Here is a 17,435-nt window from a genome sequence, read left to right on the forward strand (position 1 = left end):
GGAACCACCCACGAGGGCAGGCATGGGCACTGGAAAGTCCATCTTCATTTCATACTGTTACTAGGCCTTTTCCGAGTAGGCATTGAAGTTGTAATCTAGACAGTGTTTTCAGTAAAACTTTTATTAGTTTTTTGATTTTTTTAAATATTTTATTTCTCTTAGTTTTTAATTTTGAGGAAACTGTTATCTACTGCCACGTACGGTGAAGTCAACAGTAATGAATTTAAAAGCAGAGGTCTTGATTTTGCAATAAAACTAATTTTACGTAAAAAAACTGTTTCGGCGAAATGCTTGTCCTGTGTAACCTTTAAGCCGTAACTGAGCTCAGAGTGAAGATTTTCTTCCGTGTAAGGCGGGGGCGGGGCGACTCCGGCCCCTCCCAGCTGGGGGGAAGCTACACATACTGTCATGCATCTGCCTATGGCAGTCGTGGCTGTCAGTCTTACAGGGCCTCGTGAGACTTGTAGTTCCCATCCTTTTTAAATGTTTCTCTTTTTTCCTTTTCACGCGTTGTCTTAAGGTGGCTACGCTCACTTCTCCCACTGTATCTATGGAGGGGGAACGTAGCTGCCCTTGGACAGCAGCATTGTGGCCCTCTGGAGAGGGTAGTGTTAGATGGACTAGACTAAAAAAATGAAAGCCGGACTCCAGATAACATTTTATAAGTAGGGATGTCCCGATACCGATGCAGTGCATTTTCCCGCGTACTTGTGAAAATGCCCTGATACTGGCCCTTTAAATTTTTACGTCGGATCGGCCACCTCAGGTCCCGCGCTTCAGGGGACCTGGTAGTAGCTGTCTTTGATGCTGCCTGCCAGGTCCCACGTCTGCTGACTCCTGGTGCAGGAACTGCTCTAAGCAGCCCCACACAGTGAATGTGGACGCAGCCCTGGTGGGATCCGGACGCAGCCCTGGTGGGATCCGGACGCAGCCTGGTGAGAAACTGCCCTAAAATCATTAGTCTGTATTGTTTTAGAAAAAATGTCACATGACCCTTTAAAAAAGTGCTATCGGGACATCCCTATTTTTAAACAGTTACAGAGACATTCGTTTTCCTTCTGAAATCCACGAGGATGTCTTCTCTCATCTCTTTTGCCATTCCAAAGAGAGGAAATCCACGAGGATGTCCTCAATCTTCATCCTGCACAGAAGGATGAACTCCATCCTACCCAGGATAATTGTCTTAGTCTTTTATCCCACCCAGTAGCATGTCCTCTTGTCTCCATCCCACCCAGTAGCATGTCCTCTTGTCTCCATCCCACCCAGTAGCATGTCCTCTTGTCTCCATCCCACCCAGTAGCATGTCCTCTTGTCTCCATCCTGCACAGAAGGATGAACTCCATCCTACCCAGGAAAATGTCCTCATCCTACCCAGGAAAATGTCCTCATCCTACCCAGGAAAATGTCCTCATCCTACCCAGGAAAATGTCCTCATCCTACCCAGGAAAATGTCCTCATCCTACCCAGGAAAATGTCCTCATCCTACCCAGGAAAATGTCCTCATCCTACCCAGGAAAATGTCCTCATCCTACCCAGGAAAATGTCCTCATCCTACCCAGGAAAATGTCCTCATCCTACCCAGGAAAATGTCCTCATCCTACCCAGGAAAATGTCCTCATCCTACCCAGGAAAATGCGAGAAATTCTGGCGAGTTCCTGCTGAAGAGCCACTGGCAGGTCCACAGCAAACCGTTCTCTCATGTGGGGAGTGCGGGAAGGGCTTCCCGTTCAAGTCGCATCTCGCAAAGCATGAACTGACGCACTCTGCCGGGAATCTGTCCTCAGGTTCAGAGAGGGCGGAGCTTATCACCCTGGATTGAATGGTCGCAAGGACAGGACAGTTCCTCTCGGGTGGAGCATTTATTTATATAAAACAATCAGAACAATGTTTCTCTAAACCAGGGGTAGGGAAACTCCACCCTCCAGCTGTTGTGGAACTACAAGTCCCATGAGGCACTGCAAGACTCTGACAGCCACAGGCATGACTCCCAGAGGGAGGAGTTTGTAGTTTCACCACAGTCGGCGGGCCGGAGTTTGGCTGCCCTTCAATGAACCATCCCAGTGTTTACATTTTGCTGTTACATATTTTAAAGTGACCTCCATCTTCATATTGCTTCCGTCTGTCCAGTTCTCCTCACTAATCATACAGGAAGTAGAGTGTTTAAAAAGCCTCCCCCCCCACACACCTCCCCCGTTCTTCTGCCTAGTGGAGGCTATGTTCCCCTAGAGTTCTTCTAGGTCCTTCTCAGATGTCATGGTGGACTACCTGTGAGGAATCCCCCATGACAACACTTTGGGTCACCATCTCACTATAATTAATATTCAAGTTGTTATGTTGTACCTCGATCTTTGGCTCTCTGTGAGGAATCCTCCATGACGACACCCTGGGCTATGCCTCACTATAATATTCAAGCTGGTTTGTAATAACTTGATGTTTGTCTCTCTGTGAGGGATCCCCCATGACAACACCCTGGGTAACTGCCTCTATATAATCTTCAGGCTGTTGTAACTTGATCTTTAGTTCTCTATGAGAAATCCTCCATGACAACACCTTGGGAAAAAAATGTCTCCGCGTAATTAAGCACCAAGCTGTTTTGTTGTAGCTTGATCTTTTAGATCTCAAAGAGGAATCCCCCATGACAACACCCTGCCTATCAATGTTCCAGCTGCTTTGTAGCACCTTGATCTGTGAGGAATCCCCCATGACAACACCCTGCCTATCAATGTTCCAGCTGCTTTGTAGCACCTTGATCTGTGAGGAATCCCCCATGACAACACCCTGCCTATCAATGTTCCAGCTGCTTTGTAGCACCTTGATCTGTGAGGAATCCCCCATGACAACACCCTGCCTATCAATGTTCCAGCTGCTTTGTAGCACCTTGATCTGTGGCTTGATCTGTGGCTATCTGTGAGGAATCCTCCATGATGACATCCTGCCTATAATTTAATATTCAAGCTGTTTTGTAGCGCCTCGATCTTTCTCTGCCTTAAACTCTGTGACCCTCAGAAGCAATGGTAAGGGATCTGTTCATAAACCGTTTGACCATCCAAATCTCTACGATTTGTTCTTTCTGTGCTGATAGAGGCCACATTTAACGTTCTCAGTATATTCTTTTTCGGGTCGAAGGTAATACTGTCTCATGACCACTAGACGGAGCTGAGGAGCACAGGAAGTACTTCTTTCCTATGCTACCCGCTCCATCTAGTGGACATAATGTGGTATTACATTATGCTACCCCGCTGCATCTAGTGGCCATAATGTGGTATTACTTTATGCTTCTCCGCTCCATCTAGTGGCCATAATGTGGTATTACTTTATGCTTCTCAGCTCCATCTAGTGGCCATAATATGGTATTACTTTATGCTTCTCAGCTCCATCTAGTGGCCATAATGTGGTATTACTTTATGCTTCTCCGCTCCATCTAGTGGCCATAATGTGGTATTACTTTATGCTTCTCAGCTCCATCTAGTGGCCATAATGTGGTATTACATTATGCTACCCAGCTCCATCTACTGGCCATAATGTGGTATTACTTTATGCTTCTCAGCTCCATCTAGTGGCCATAATATGGTATTACTTTATGCTTCTCAGCTCCATCTAGTGGCCATAATATGGTATTACATTATGCTACCCAGCTCCATCTAATGGCCATAATGTGGTATTACATTATGCTACCCAGCTCCATCTAATGGCCATAATGTGGTATTATATTATGCTTCTCCGCTCCATCTAGTGGCCATAATGTGGTATTACATTATGCTACCCAGCTCCATCCAGTGGCCATAATGGGGTATTACATTACTCATCCTGTACTAGATAATAACTATATATGCAACAAAGGTGGTCGCCATTCCCCTAGCCCAGATGGCACCGCTAATCCCACACAGGGAGCCCGTCTCAGCCCCGCCCCTGGATTGCATCACCAAACTCCGCCTTGAGCATTTTGTCATTAGGACTTCATCAGGGGTACGGCAAGGGTAGGTACAAGGCACTGTCTGATATGATATAGAGCGCAGGCAGTCCTCCTAAATTGTACAATCTGATGGTGACCTGTATGGCCAGCTTGGTGTGGAAATAAAGAGCAAGGAAACAAGTAATAGAAAAATACATAAACAGGAACAACATCCTTAAAATGCATCGAATCTTTTATTTTTTGTGTTATTACACTTTGAGACAAAAAAAAAAAACAATGAGCACTCCAATAATTTCTCTGCACCCCAAAAATAAGCAAAGAAGCAAAGTTGGGTGAAGGCTTCATCTCTTTGCACTAGGCTCATGCAGTTCCCTATTCGGCCACCAGACGGCGGCGTCCCACACCATTGCAGTTCCCTCATTAGAAACGAGGTGCCGCCGTTTCCAATAGCGGCCACAAGGTGGCAGCGTTGCGCTCCAGCCCGTGGAACGCACGGCTCTTCCCGGTGGAAGTCGGCTGACTCAGGCTGCAGCCAGAGCTTTATTAGCAACTTCCGGTGCGGACAAGAGAAGACTGCTGGCAGCTGATGTGTGTTCATAAGCTGGTAATGGCATTTCTGATTTCCTGTTCAGTGTTATTGTTCTTTTCTCTGAGTCAGAAGGAGAGTATTACAGGAGTGGGGTCACCATGGTGTCATACTATAGCTGTCTCAGCCCTATGAATACCTGTGTCAGTACACACATAGCTGTGCTGTGTCCCCGGAAATGTCGCCCCTCCCGGCTGTCCTAGCTTTCCGAGCCGCCGTCCCGGAACAAGCATGTGGCAAGTGAAGGAAGAAGCCGCGATTCCCGATCCGCCTGCCCTTCTGGGTGGGCGACTCGGCTATTGAAGCCGTTCTTCTACGGTGGCCTCCATGTTGATGTGTGTACAGGTCCTCTTGACGTGTACAGCATGCAAGTAGGGAGCGTTGTCTCTTTCAGGACCCTCGTGAGATGAGACCCTCATATCGGGGTTCTGGGGGAGCTGTGGAAGGTTCTTGGGTGAGGTCAGTCCATGGAGACGTCATAGTCCAGCTACAGATGGAGGGCGATGGGCTGAATCAGTCCCTGGATTCCTGTAGGTCAGGGATACTCCAATAGCGAGATCCCCCGGACGTAGTTCCCCCCTCTTTTTCTGACCACCTGAGAGTTTTGGGTGTCCCCTCCCACCTTTTGTGAGTCTCAGCTCCTCCCATTATAAAGAGAGGAGAGGACTTCCTGTTTCCTGTCAATGACAGCAGGTGTACAGACCCGGGAACCCAGCTCAGGTATCTCACCAATAGAGTCCCTGAGGAACAGGAAGGAACACACGGAGGCAAACACGGAGATATCAGGCTTAGCTGTGCTGATCACTCAGTGACTTCTTATTTGAGCAATTTGATTGGTCAATTGTTGCGATTGCCTTTAGCTCTTCGGACCGACCCACTGAAGATGGAGAAAACCAGGAGTCACGTTAATGCAATACTGGACCTCACCCTGGAGATCGTCTACCTGCTGACCGGAGAGGTGAGGGGGATTCTGGGAGGTCACATGACATCACTCTTATCTCTATTAATCAAACACAGACCTGATGGGTGAGGTGAGGAGGATTCTGGGAAAATTATAGTGAAGTTCCATCTGATTGTGATATTTTTCCTTTAGAATTACTCACTGGTGAAGACTTCGTCTCTCGAGAGGGACATTTATCCCCCTGTGTCTAGAAAATGGAGCAGGAACCAAAGCCCCATCACAGCTCTTCCACCTCCCTCCCTGACACCCGAGAGGAATGATGACAAGAAGATTCTAGAAGTCACCCAGAAGATCATTGAGCTGCTGACAGGAGAGGTGAGCGGTGCCGGGAATTCTGGGACATGATCCAGGAACAGACAAGGGGTGTGTCTGGATGGTGACTGTATCATTGTGTGTGTCAGGTTCCTATAAGGTGTCAGGATGTCTCTGTCTATTTCTCCATGGAGGAGTGGGAGTATCTAGAAGGACACCGGGATCTCTACAAGGACGTCATGATGGAGACCCGGCCGCCCCTCACATCACCGGGTAAGAGGAGACTTTCACTTCTTGAGTATTGAGGATCCCCCTAGATACACACATCCTCTGATATAAAGACATAGAAACAATGTATTCAGTCAGTGTGTGTGTTTCCTACAGATGGATCCAGGAAGAGGAACCCACCAGAGAGATGTCCTCGTCCTCTGTATTCCCGGGATTCCACACAGGAACATCATGAGATCCCTCAGGCCCGTCCTCCGTATTCCCGGGATTCCACACAGGAACTTCATAAGGACCCTAAAGATTATGAGGTAGATGGAACCGTCTCTTCATACTGCTAGATAGCTAGAAGTCAGAGATTATCCACTTTCACCTATTGCCTTAGAAGATCGGTGAGGTCAGGGCTACATATCAGGTCACCCAAGACCGAGCAGATGGCCCGTCCTCCTTAATTCTTAGTGTGGCCTGTGATCGTCTTCACCCAGACATACACAATATGATCGATATGGAGACACAGCAGCCAAATACAATAGGACGGCACTTCACTGATGATGTCAGAAAACACTTAATATGTCTCTTTCTTTATTCTTCAGGGAGACCACGTGATTGTTGTCAAAGTAGAAAGTGATGAAGAAGAGCTGTATTTAAGGAGTGATGAACAGTATACCGAGGAGGAGGACATCCCCTCATATATCAGCACAGGTGAGGAATAAAAACTAAATGTGAAAAAGGGTCCCAGATTCTCCTCGTTCAGTCACTACAACAATACTTTCCCGAGAAGGATCGGTACAGGTAAGATATGGTACCAGGTGGTGACCTCTAGGGTTAGGTTCCTCTATCGCTGAGGAGCTGAAGAGACCTCTATGGTTAGGTCCTTCTATCACTGAGGTGAAGAGACCTCTAAGGTTAGATTCTTCTAATCACAGGGGAGCTGAAGTGATCTCTAGGGTTAGATTCTTCTATCATGGGGAAGCTGAAGAGACCTCTAGGGTTAGGACCTTCTAATCACTGGGGAGCTGAGGTGACCTCTAGGGTTGGGTTCTTCTATCATGGAGAAGCTGAAGATACCTCTATGGTTAGGTTCTTCTATCATGGAGAAGCTGAAGATACCTCTATGGTTAGGTTCTTCTATCATGGAGAAGCTGAAGATACCTCTATGGTTAGGTTCTTCTATCATGGAGAAGCTGAAGATACCTCTATGGTTAAGTTCTTCTGTTGTTGAGGAGCTAAAGTACAGGTGAGGAATAAACACCAAAACCAGAACAGAGTCTTAGATTCTCCTCACTCAGTCACTACAACAATACCTTCCTGAGTAAGGATCAGTACAGGTAAGATATGGTACCAAGTGGTGACCTCTAAGGATAGATTCTTCTATCACTAAGGAGCTTCAGCTCTCCAGGGTGACCTCAATGGTTAGGTTCTTCTATCATGAAGCAGCTGAAGAGACCTCTATGGTTATGTTCATCTATCACGGAGGAGCTCAAGTGACCTTTAGGGTTGGGTTCTTCTATCACGAAGCAGCTGAAGAGACCTCTATGGTTAGGTTCATCTATCACGGAGGAGCTCAAGTGACCTTTAGGGTTGGGTTCTTCTATCACTGATGAGATGACGTGGCCTCTAGGGTTAGATCCTTCTATCACTGAGGAGCTGAAGAGACCTCTGTGGTTAGGTTCTTCTCCATACATGAAGAGACAAAAGTAAGAGATAAGCCATACTTCCTCCCTGGAGCCCCTTTGTGTCCCAGAAGAGCACATTCCTATACTTCAGAGCTATAGATGAACCTCATGAGATGATGGATGAGGAACAGTGTGAGGAGGAGTAAATCCCTCGGGAGGTCATCACAGGTGAGTAATAAACACTAAATCCAGAAAGAGAGAATAATCCATCTCTTTATTCCCAGGAGGCGATCCGAGAACCAGCAAGAGCTCAGAGGAACATCTTACTTCCTCTCCAGAATACGATGACCTTGCAGATGGTTCTCCGGGAGAAGACCTCTTTACTGAGAATGTCCATCCAGGACTTCATAGGATGGATAGATCACCAGATCCCTCTAACTCTGAGGAATCTTATCTGGATGGATTGTATAATCTTTCTCCAGACATCCATCCTGGATTTTCCAGAGGGAGCAGATCACCTAATACCTCATCCTACGGCCTGGTCCTTGTAGACACAGCAGACACGGACACTCACGGAGTCGTCGAACCTTTTTTTTGCTCGGCGTGCGCCAAATGGTTCTTGCTGAAACTACCCCCTGGCCAGCATAAGACAGTTATCCCCAAAGTGCCGTTTTTGTGCCCGGATTGCGGGAGATGCCTGGCGCAGCACGAAGGTCTCCCTCAACCCAGGAGGACGGACATCGTCAAGCTGACGCACGTTTGCTTCGAGTGCGGGAGATGTTTCACGGTGGAGTCCAACCTCTTCCGGCATCGGCTCACCCACAGCAAAGATCAGCTGTACCAAGCTAACCAAAGCGCCGAGCACCAGAGGGTTCACTCTGGCGAGGGCCTGCTCGACTGCACCGAGTGCGGGGAGCGTCTTTCGGGGAAGAGCTGCCTTCTGAATCACGAGAGGCTTCACGCCAAGGAGAAACCGTACTCCAGTTCCGAAGGCGAGAAGTCTTTTACGGACCAAGTCATGCTGTATCGGCACCATGAGCCGGTTCTCCCGGACTACAAGCCCTTTTCATGCCCGGAGTGCGGGAAATTTTACACCTCTAAGTCCGTCCTCAACCGGCACCTGAAGCTCCACTCCGACTATAAGCCGTTCTCGTGTTCGGTGTGCGGGAAATGCTTCGCCAATAAGTCTTTGCTCAACAGCCACCGGAGGGTCCACAGCAAACCGTTCTCCTGCGCGGAGTGCGGGAAGTGTTTCACGTTCAGGTATCACCTCACCAAACACGAACAGACGCACTCCGGCGGGAGCCACCTCACGGCGCAGAGGGAGCGGGACTTTTTGTACTCTAACGAATTATTAGACAGTGGCGCTCCGGTGGGGCAGACGTTTCACTGCTAACGATAATAAAGGCCGTTTTGTACGATATTCTTGCGTTTGGGTGCTTTCCTTTTAAGGTGTGCTCCGGCCTTCCACGTGAAGGGTTTCTAGCCTTGAGAATCGGAGCTGAGAGTCAGCCCGGCGGTCTTACAGCCTCTGCATGCCCTTGCAGTCACAACCCATGCCGCCTCCCAGCTCCTGAGCATGCAGTACAGTGACCTTTAGGACATAACACTATATTCACACAGCAGCCAGGAGATGGCTTGTGATGCCAGGCATGGTCAGACTTTAGGAGGCTTCTCTTACCCAAGGGGACATGTAGCGCTCTCACCTATAATGTGTGTGTAGCATATAATAAGACCGGAGGTAACGGAGCACCAGGCTGACCTGCTACTGTGCTGTGAATAGCCAGCGTTGTGAATCGACCTGAATAACAGGAGATCAGATTACACACGCCACAGAATGAGTCAGACAAGCGACACCCATTTTGCACGAGAAACCCTCCCACTGGCCAGTCAATAAGTGCAGAGCTAGTGCTGGGCTTTCTTATTGGAAAGCCCAGCACCTATGTTCAGATGTAAAATAAGGAATTAAAACGAATGTCGGAATCGGGCACCCGAATCCCCCGCTGGCACACAAAACCAGCCTAAAATAGGAAGTTTCCATTGAAGGTAAATTATGTAAATGGGATCTCCAGTAGAAGAGTCAGCTGTGCTCTAATGGAGGGGGGCTGTTCTGTCATTTCCGGGCCTCCTCCTATTAGCTTGTGTGCAGTCTGAGCCCTGACCGGAGACCGGCTGGCTAGGACAGACGGCCTTCCATAGTTTTCCATTCTGTTCCAGGCGTAACCATGCAACCACCGGCCCTAACAACCAATCAGGACCAGCACTGGTTTCAGATAAGGGCTCAGGATGGACAGAACTGTAAGGCAGCAAGCAGCTCCGCGCAGGCGCATGGCTCCGTTTTTTCCGGGTAACTGGAAAACGTGCGCAGCGGACTTACGCATGGAAACATGCGCATGTAAGGCATACAGGAAGTAGATTGGCCTATATAAACGCACCTGCCATATCCTTAGTTGCTGGATGATCTCCAGCTAGTCCCCTGTGTTCCTTGTCTCTGACTTGCTTCCTGTGTTTGACCCGGATTGTCTCTGACCATTCTCGATTGCTGCCCCGCCTCCTGACCTCGGCCTGTTTATTGGACTTCCTTCTGCTTTCTGTTTGGCACTTCGCTGCTCGGCTGGCTTTGACCCCTCGGCTTCCATTGGACCTCGCTTCTGTACCCTGCTGCCCGCCCGGTTTGACCTCAGCTCTGCTTGACCTGCCTCCGTTCCAGGTCCTGGACTTCCTACTTGGCACTCGCTGTCACTCCTCCTCTGTTCCCATCCTCAGGGTTGAGGGACACGAGCTGCAAGGAAAGTCTCCTCAACCATCGGCCTCCACTCAGGTACGTGAGAAGGACTCTTGTCTATCCGATCGGCCTTATAGCGTTATGGTGCAACCTCCACCGGGCAACAGCCAGTGTCCACAACTGGGTAACAATCCTAGATCCATTTTGGAAATGTTTCTTCGCCCCTCTTCCTCTATGACTGGTGGGTACTGATGGCACATTAACGTCATGACGGGAAGCACCCTCCTCCCGTGATCAGCTACCATTTCCAGGTGGACTCGAGTCTTGGGATAAGAGGAGTGAAGGAGCTTTAGGTGATGGCCTGCACTAGGCGTAGTCAGGGCTTCCTACAGGGTAACAATGCCTGTGCCTTCATCGTGCACTCCCGGGGATGGTGTGGGGTATAAATGCTGGGGTATATTCCTGGTATGGTGGGGGTAGAAATACTGGGGTATGTTCCTGGTATGGTGGGGGTATAAATACTGGGGTATGTTCCATCAATATCGAACTGCACTTCTCCTTCTCACCACCAGAGGGCGCATTAGTACACTGCAGCAGACGGGGGCGCTCCTTTGTGTTTCTCCCATTAGCGGCGACATCATTCTCTCATTTGGCCACAAGAGGGCAGCGTGGCGCTTGTGTAACCTTCATTGCATTGCAGGATACAGAGTTTGGAACGCACAGCCCGGATATTGTCTGAACTTTATTAACAGCTTCCGGTTTGAACAATAATAGCAAAGAGGCAAGGCTTCTGCTGATGGGTGACCAGAGGTGGTAATGACACTTTATTTCTGTGGTTTTTACACTATACTGAATGAAGCCCCCAAATTATTTTCCCTTTTGCATTTGAGTCCAATATATATTTTTTTCTAGGTCCCCAGACAGACCTGCCGCAGATGGAGGAACACAGGAGCTACACGGCGGAGATAATAAACCTGACCCTGGAGATCATCTACCTGCTGACCGGAGAGGTGAGGAGGATTCTGGGAGGTCACATGACACCACTCTTATCTCTATTAATAAAACACAAACCGGACTGGAGAGGTGAGGAGGATTCTGGGAGGTCACATGACATGATTGTTTCTTGATACAGAGTTTTCCTCCTGTGAAGTCTGGTGACCATGTGACCATCACGGTGCCTTCACCTCCCTCTGTGACATCTGAGCGAAACTTCAAGAAGATCCTAGAAGTCACCCAGAAGATGATTGAGCTGCTGACGGGAGAGGTGAGCGGTGCCGGGAATTCTGGGACATGATCCAGGAACAGACAAGGGATGTGTCTGGATGGTGAAGGATCAGGTAACACTATTATACATAAAATGATACTACGATATATGTTGTTTTATTCACCAGATAATACTAAAAATATATTTTCAGGATGAAGACATGGTTCACATTAAAATTGAAGTAATCGATGAGGAAGAAGAAGAGGAGGATGAGCCATATGAGGAGGACCTCCCTCCAGAGATCAGCACAGGTTGGTACTAAACACTGAAACCAGAAAAGGTGAAAGGAACCCTTCCATAGTCAGCTCATGAACTGTTATCACTGCCATTGGCTCTGGCTTGGCCTTCTCTCTTGGACTTTCTTTGGTCTCCTTCTTATGAGAGAAGTTTTCTCCACCTTGGATGAGACATTTCCCCATATTCCTGAATATAATCACTTCCAGCGTATCTGTCCTTAGACATTGTGGCCGCATTCGTTTTCTTTTTCCTTTGATGTCCCCTGGTGGTTCTGGCAGTCTGTCCAGTCCATCCTGCCGTGTTTCCTGTCCCCGGGTGACAACACTCTGCTTTCTACTCTATGTAAGGAGCCATGGTGGCCGCACGGGCTGGACTGCACGCGTCTGCCTTGGTTCATCTCCATCACATGGTGGCTTTGATGGCACTAGTAGTGTGTAGAGAACATTACGCAGCGATGTGACTCGTATATATGTGTCTGAAGCTGTTTAGCTTTTGGGGAATAATCTCTCTCTTTGTTCTTAGGAGGTGGAGCGGAGAACAGTGTGACCTCGGAGCGATATCACACTTCCCTCCTGGAGTACAGGTCAGAAGAGGACTCTCTCGGAGAGATGCCCAACAGCCCAGATTTCCATCCACGGCTTCTCCGGTCAGATCTGTATGGAAGACATCTTTCCGATCCCTCTACACATACCGAAGATCCTCCAGATCCTTCTCCACACATTGGACATCCTCCTGAACGTTCTCCACACATTGGACATCCTTCTAATCACTCTCAACATATTGGACATCCTCCCGATAGCACTACACACATTGGACATTCTTCCAAACCCTCTACACACATTGGACATCCTCCTGAAAGTTCCACCAACATTGGACATCCTCCTGAACGTTCTCCACACATTGGACATCCACCTGAACGTTCTCCACACATTGGACATCCACCTGAACGTTCTCCACACATTGGACATCCTCCTGAACGTTCTCCACACATTGGACATCCTCCTGAACGTTCTCCACACATTGGACATCCTCCTGAACGTTCTCCACACATTGGACATCCTTCTAATCACTCTCAACATATTGGACATCCTCCCGATAGCACTACACACATTGGACATTCTTCCAAACCCTCTACACACATTGGACATCCTCCTGAAAGTTCCACCAACATTGGACATCCTCCTGAACGTTCTCCACACATTGGACATCCACCTGAACGTTCTCCACACATTGGACATCCACCTGAACGTTCTCCACACATTGGACATCCTCCTGAACGTTCTCCACACATTGGACATCCTCCTGAACGTTCTCCACACATTGGACATCCTCCTGAACGTCCTCCACACATTGGACATCCTCTTGATCCCTCTATGCATAGAAGACACTTTTCTGATGCCTCTAAACTTGGCGGTCACCTTCCTGATCCTCCTGCGCTTGGTGGGCATCTTCATTTCACGATACTCGCCGGACATGTTTCTGATCCTCCCGGCAATCTTGCCGATCCTGCCGCGTACCGAGGAAACAACAGGTTTGTCTGTTCAGAGTGCGGAAAGTGTTTCATGCTGAAATTACCGGCAGATGTGCACCGCAGGATCCGCCGGCAGAAGATGCAGCTTTTGTGTCCGTACTGCAGGCAAAGTTTCGCGCAGAGGGTGGGGCTGGAGAAGTACTCCTGTCCGGAGTGCGGCAAGAGATTCATTCAGAGGTCCGACCTGGTCCGCCATCTCCGATCTCACACGGGAGAGAAGCCCTTTGAGTGCCCGGAGTGCGGCAAGTGCTTCAGCCTGAAGGGAGCCCTCAATGTGCACAGGCGGAGCCACACGGGGGAGCGCCCCTTCTCCTGTTCTGTGTGCGGGAAGGGCTTTGCGCGAAAGGTAATCCTCCTCAACCACGAGCGGATCCACACAGGCGAGAAGCCCTTTGCCTGCCTGGAGTGCGGAAAGTGTTTTGTGCAGGAAGTGGCCCTCAACAGACATCGCAAAACTCACTCAAGATAAGAAGCCATTGTTGTGTTCCTAAAGGGGGCGCTAATAAAGTTATTTTGGTTACTTTTCTCTCTAACGGAAGTGCACTTCTTTAATGAATGGGCAAAAGTGTGCCAGATTCAGAACAGACAACAAGGGGTAGTGTGGAGGGTATGACGGGGGGCAGCATGTACACCCCAAATATAGAGCCATTTATCCAACCGTCCATCCAGAGCCGCCATTTATAGACCGGATACATCCTAAATATAGAACCATTTATCCAACTGTCCATCCAGAGCCGCCATTTATAGACCGGATACATCCTAAATATAGAACCATTTATCCAACTGTCCATCCAGAGCCGCCATTTATAGACCGGATACATCCTAAATATAGAACCATTTATCCAACTGTCCATCCAGAGCCGCCATTTATAGACCGGATACATCCTAAATATAGAACCATTTATCCAACTGTCCATCCAGAGCCGCCATTTATAGACCGGATACATCCTAAATATAGAACCATTTATCCAACTGTCCATCCAGAGCCGCCATTTATAGACCGGATACATCCTAAATATAGAACCATTTATCCAACTGTCCATCCAGAGCCGCCATTTATAGACCGGATACATCCTAAATATAGAACCATTTATCCAACTGTCCATCCAGAGCCGCCATTTATAGACCGGATACATCCTAAATATAGAACCATTTATCCAACTGTCCATCCAGAGCCGCCATTTATAGACCGGATACATCCTAAATATAGAACCATTTATCCAACTGTCCATCCAGAGCCGCCATTTATAGACCGGATACATCCTAAATATAGAACCATTTATCCAACTGTCCATCCAGAGCCGCCATTTATAGACCGGATACATCCTAAATATAGAACCATTTATCCAACTGTCCATCCAGAGCCGCCATTTATAGACCGGATACATCCTAAATATAGAACCATTTATCCAACTGTCCATCCAGAGCCGCCATTTATAGACCGGATACATCCTAAATATAGAACCATTTATCCAACTGTCCATCCAGAGCCGCCATTTATAGACCGGATACATCCTAAATATAGAACCATTTATCCAACTGTCCATCCAGAGCCGCCATTTATAGACCGGATACATCCTAAATATAGAACCATTTATCCAACTGTCCATCCAGAGCCGCCATTTATAGACCGGATACATCCTAAATATAGAACCATTTATCCAACTGTCCATCCAGAGCCGCCATTTATAGACCGGATACATCCTAAATATAGAACCATTTATCCAACTGTCCATCCAGAGCCGCCATTTATAGACCGGATACATCCTAAATATAGAACCATTTATCCAACTGTCCATCCAGAGCCGCCATTTATAGACCGGATACATCCTAAATATAGAACCATTTATCCAACTGTCCATCCAGAGCCGCCATTTATAGACCGGATACATCCTAAATATAGAACCATTTATCCAACTGTCCATCCAGAGCCGCCATTTATAGACCGGATACATCCTAAATATAGAACCATTTATCCAACTGTCCATCCAGAGCCGCCATTTATAGACCGGATACATCCTAAATATAGAACCATTTATCCAACTGTCCATCCAGAGCCGCCATTTATAGACCGGATACATCCTAAATATAGAACCATTTATCCAACTGTCCATCCAGAGCCGCCATTTATAGACCGGATACATCCTAAATATAGAACCATTTATCCAACTGTCCATCCAGAGCCGCCATTTATAGACCGGATACATCCTAAATATAGAACCATTTATCCAACTGTCCATCCAGAGCCGCCATTTATAGACCGGATACATCCTAAATATAGAACCATTTATCCAACTGTCCATCCAGAGCCGCCATTTATAGACCGGATACATCCTAAATATAGAACCATTTATCCAACTGTCCATCCAGAGCCGCCATTTATAGACCGGATACATCCTAAATATAGAACCATTTATCCAACTGTCCATCCAGAGCCGCCATTTATAGACCGGATACATCCTAAATATAGAACCATTTATCCAACTGTCCATCCAGAGCCGCCATTTATAGACCGGATACATCCTAAATATAGAACCATTTATCCAACTGTCCATCCAGAGCCGCCATTTATAGACCGGATACATCCTAAATATAGAACCATTTATCCAACTGTCCATCCAGAGCCGCCATTTATAGACCGGATACATCCTAAATATAGAACCATTTATCCAACTGTCCATCCAGAGCCGCCATTTATAGACCGGATACATCCTAAATATAGAACCATTTATCCAACTGTCCATCCAGAGCCGCCATTTATAGACCGGATACATCCTAAATATAGAACCATTTATCCAACTGTCCATCCAGAGCCGCCATTTATAGACCGGATACATCCTAAATATAGAACCATTTATCCAACTGTCCATCCAGAGCCGCCATTTATAGACCGGATACATCCTAAATATAGAACCATTTATCCAACTGTCCATCCAGAGCCGCCATTTATAGACCGGATACATCCTAAATATAGAACCATTTATCCAACTGTCCATCCAGAGCCGCCATTTATAGACCGGATACATCCTAAATATAGAACCATTTATCCAACTGTCCATCCAGAGCCGCCATTTATAGACCGGATACATCCTAAATATAGAACCATTTATCCAACTGTCCATCCAGAGCCGCCATTTATAGACCGGATACATCCTAAATATAGAACCATTTATCCAACTGTCCATCCAGAGCCGCCATTTATAGACCGGATACATCCTAAATATAGAACCATTTATCCAACTGTCCATCCAGAGCCGCCATTTATAGACCGGATACATCCTAAATATAGAACCATTTATCCAACTGTCCATCCAGAGCCGCCATTTATAGACCGGATACATCCTAAATATAGAACCATTTATCCAACTGTCCATCCAGAGCCGCCATTTATAGACCGGATACATCCTAAATATAGAACCATTTATCCAACTGTCCATCCAGAGCCGCCATTTATAGACCGGATACATCCTAAATATAGAACCATTTATCCAACTGTCCATCCAGAGCCGCCATTTATAGACCGGATACATCCTAAATATAGAACCATTTATCCAACTGTCCATCCAGAGCCGCCATTTATAGACCGGATACATCCTAAATATAGAACCATTTATCCAACTGTCCATCCAGAGCCGCCATTTATAGACCGGATACATCCTAAATATAGAACCATTTATCCAACTGTCCATCCAGAGCCGCCATTTATAGACCGGATACATCCTAAATATAGAACCATTTATCCAACTGTCCATCCAGAGCCGCCATTTATAGACCGGATACATCCTAAATATAGAACCATTTATCCAACTGTCCATCCAGAGCCGCCATTTATAGACCGGATACATCCTAAATATAGAACCATTTATCCAACTGTCCATCCAGAGCCGCCATTTATAGACCGGATACATCCTAAATATAGAACCATTTATCCAACTGTCCATCCAGAGCCGCCATTTATAGACCGGATACATCCTAAATATAGAACCATTTATCCAACTGTCCATCCAGAGCCGCCATTTATAGACCGGATACATCCTAAATATAGAACCATTTATCCAACTGTCCATCCAGAGCCGCCATTTATAGACCGGATACATCCTAAATATAGAACCATTTATCCAACTG

At 47.3% G+C, this 17,435-nt stretch overlaps 2 protein-coding genes and 2 long non-coding RNA genes across 4 annotated transcripts in view; 2 read left to right on the plus strand and 2 right to left on the minus strand.

The window, feature by feature from the left end:
- The window catches only part of LOC108788120, a 14,820-nt gene extending 14,772 nt beyond the window's left edge, over positions 1–48 (plus strand). The window contains exon 3 of the long non-coding RNA XR_001941314.1: positions 38–48. This is a non-coding gene — a long non-coding RNA (uncharacterized LOC108788120). The remainder of the gene's footprint in view (positions 1–37) is intronic.
- Positions 1–17,435, minus strand: part of LOC108788099 (zinc finger protein 62 homolog) — a 949,422-nt gene that overhangs the window by 160,342 nt on the left and 771,645 nt on the right. The gene's annotated exons all lie outside the window — the stretch shown is intronic.
- Positions 1–17,435, minus strand: part of LOC108788072 (zinc finger protein 850-like) — a 138,558-nt gene that overhangs the window by 96,721 nt on the left and 24,402 nt on the right. The gene's annotated exons all lie outside the window — the stretch shown is intronic.
- Positions 5,422–5,876, plus strand: LOC108788116. The gene is made up of 3 exons (XR_001941310.1): positions 5,422–5,457; positions 5,593–5,775; positions 5,862–5,876. It is a non-coding gene; the product is annotated as an uncharacterized LOC108788116 (long non-coding RNA).

The sequence above is a fragment of the Nanorana parkeri genome, unplaced genomic scaffold, assembly GCF_000935625.1.
Source record: "Nanorana parkeri isolate BGI_ZX_2015 unplaced genomic scaffold, ASM93562v1 scaffold305, whole genome shotgun sequence".
In the NCBI taxonomy this organism is placed as follows: Eukaryota; Metazoa; Chordata; class Amphibia; order Anura; family Dicroglossidae; genus Nanorana; species Nanorana parkeri.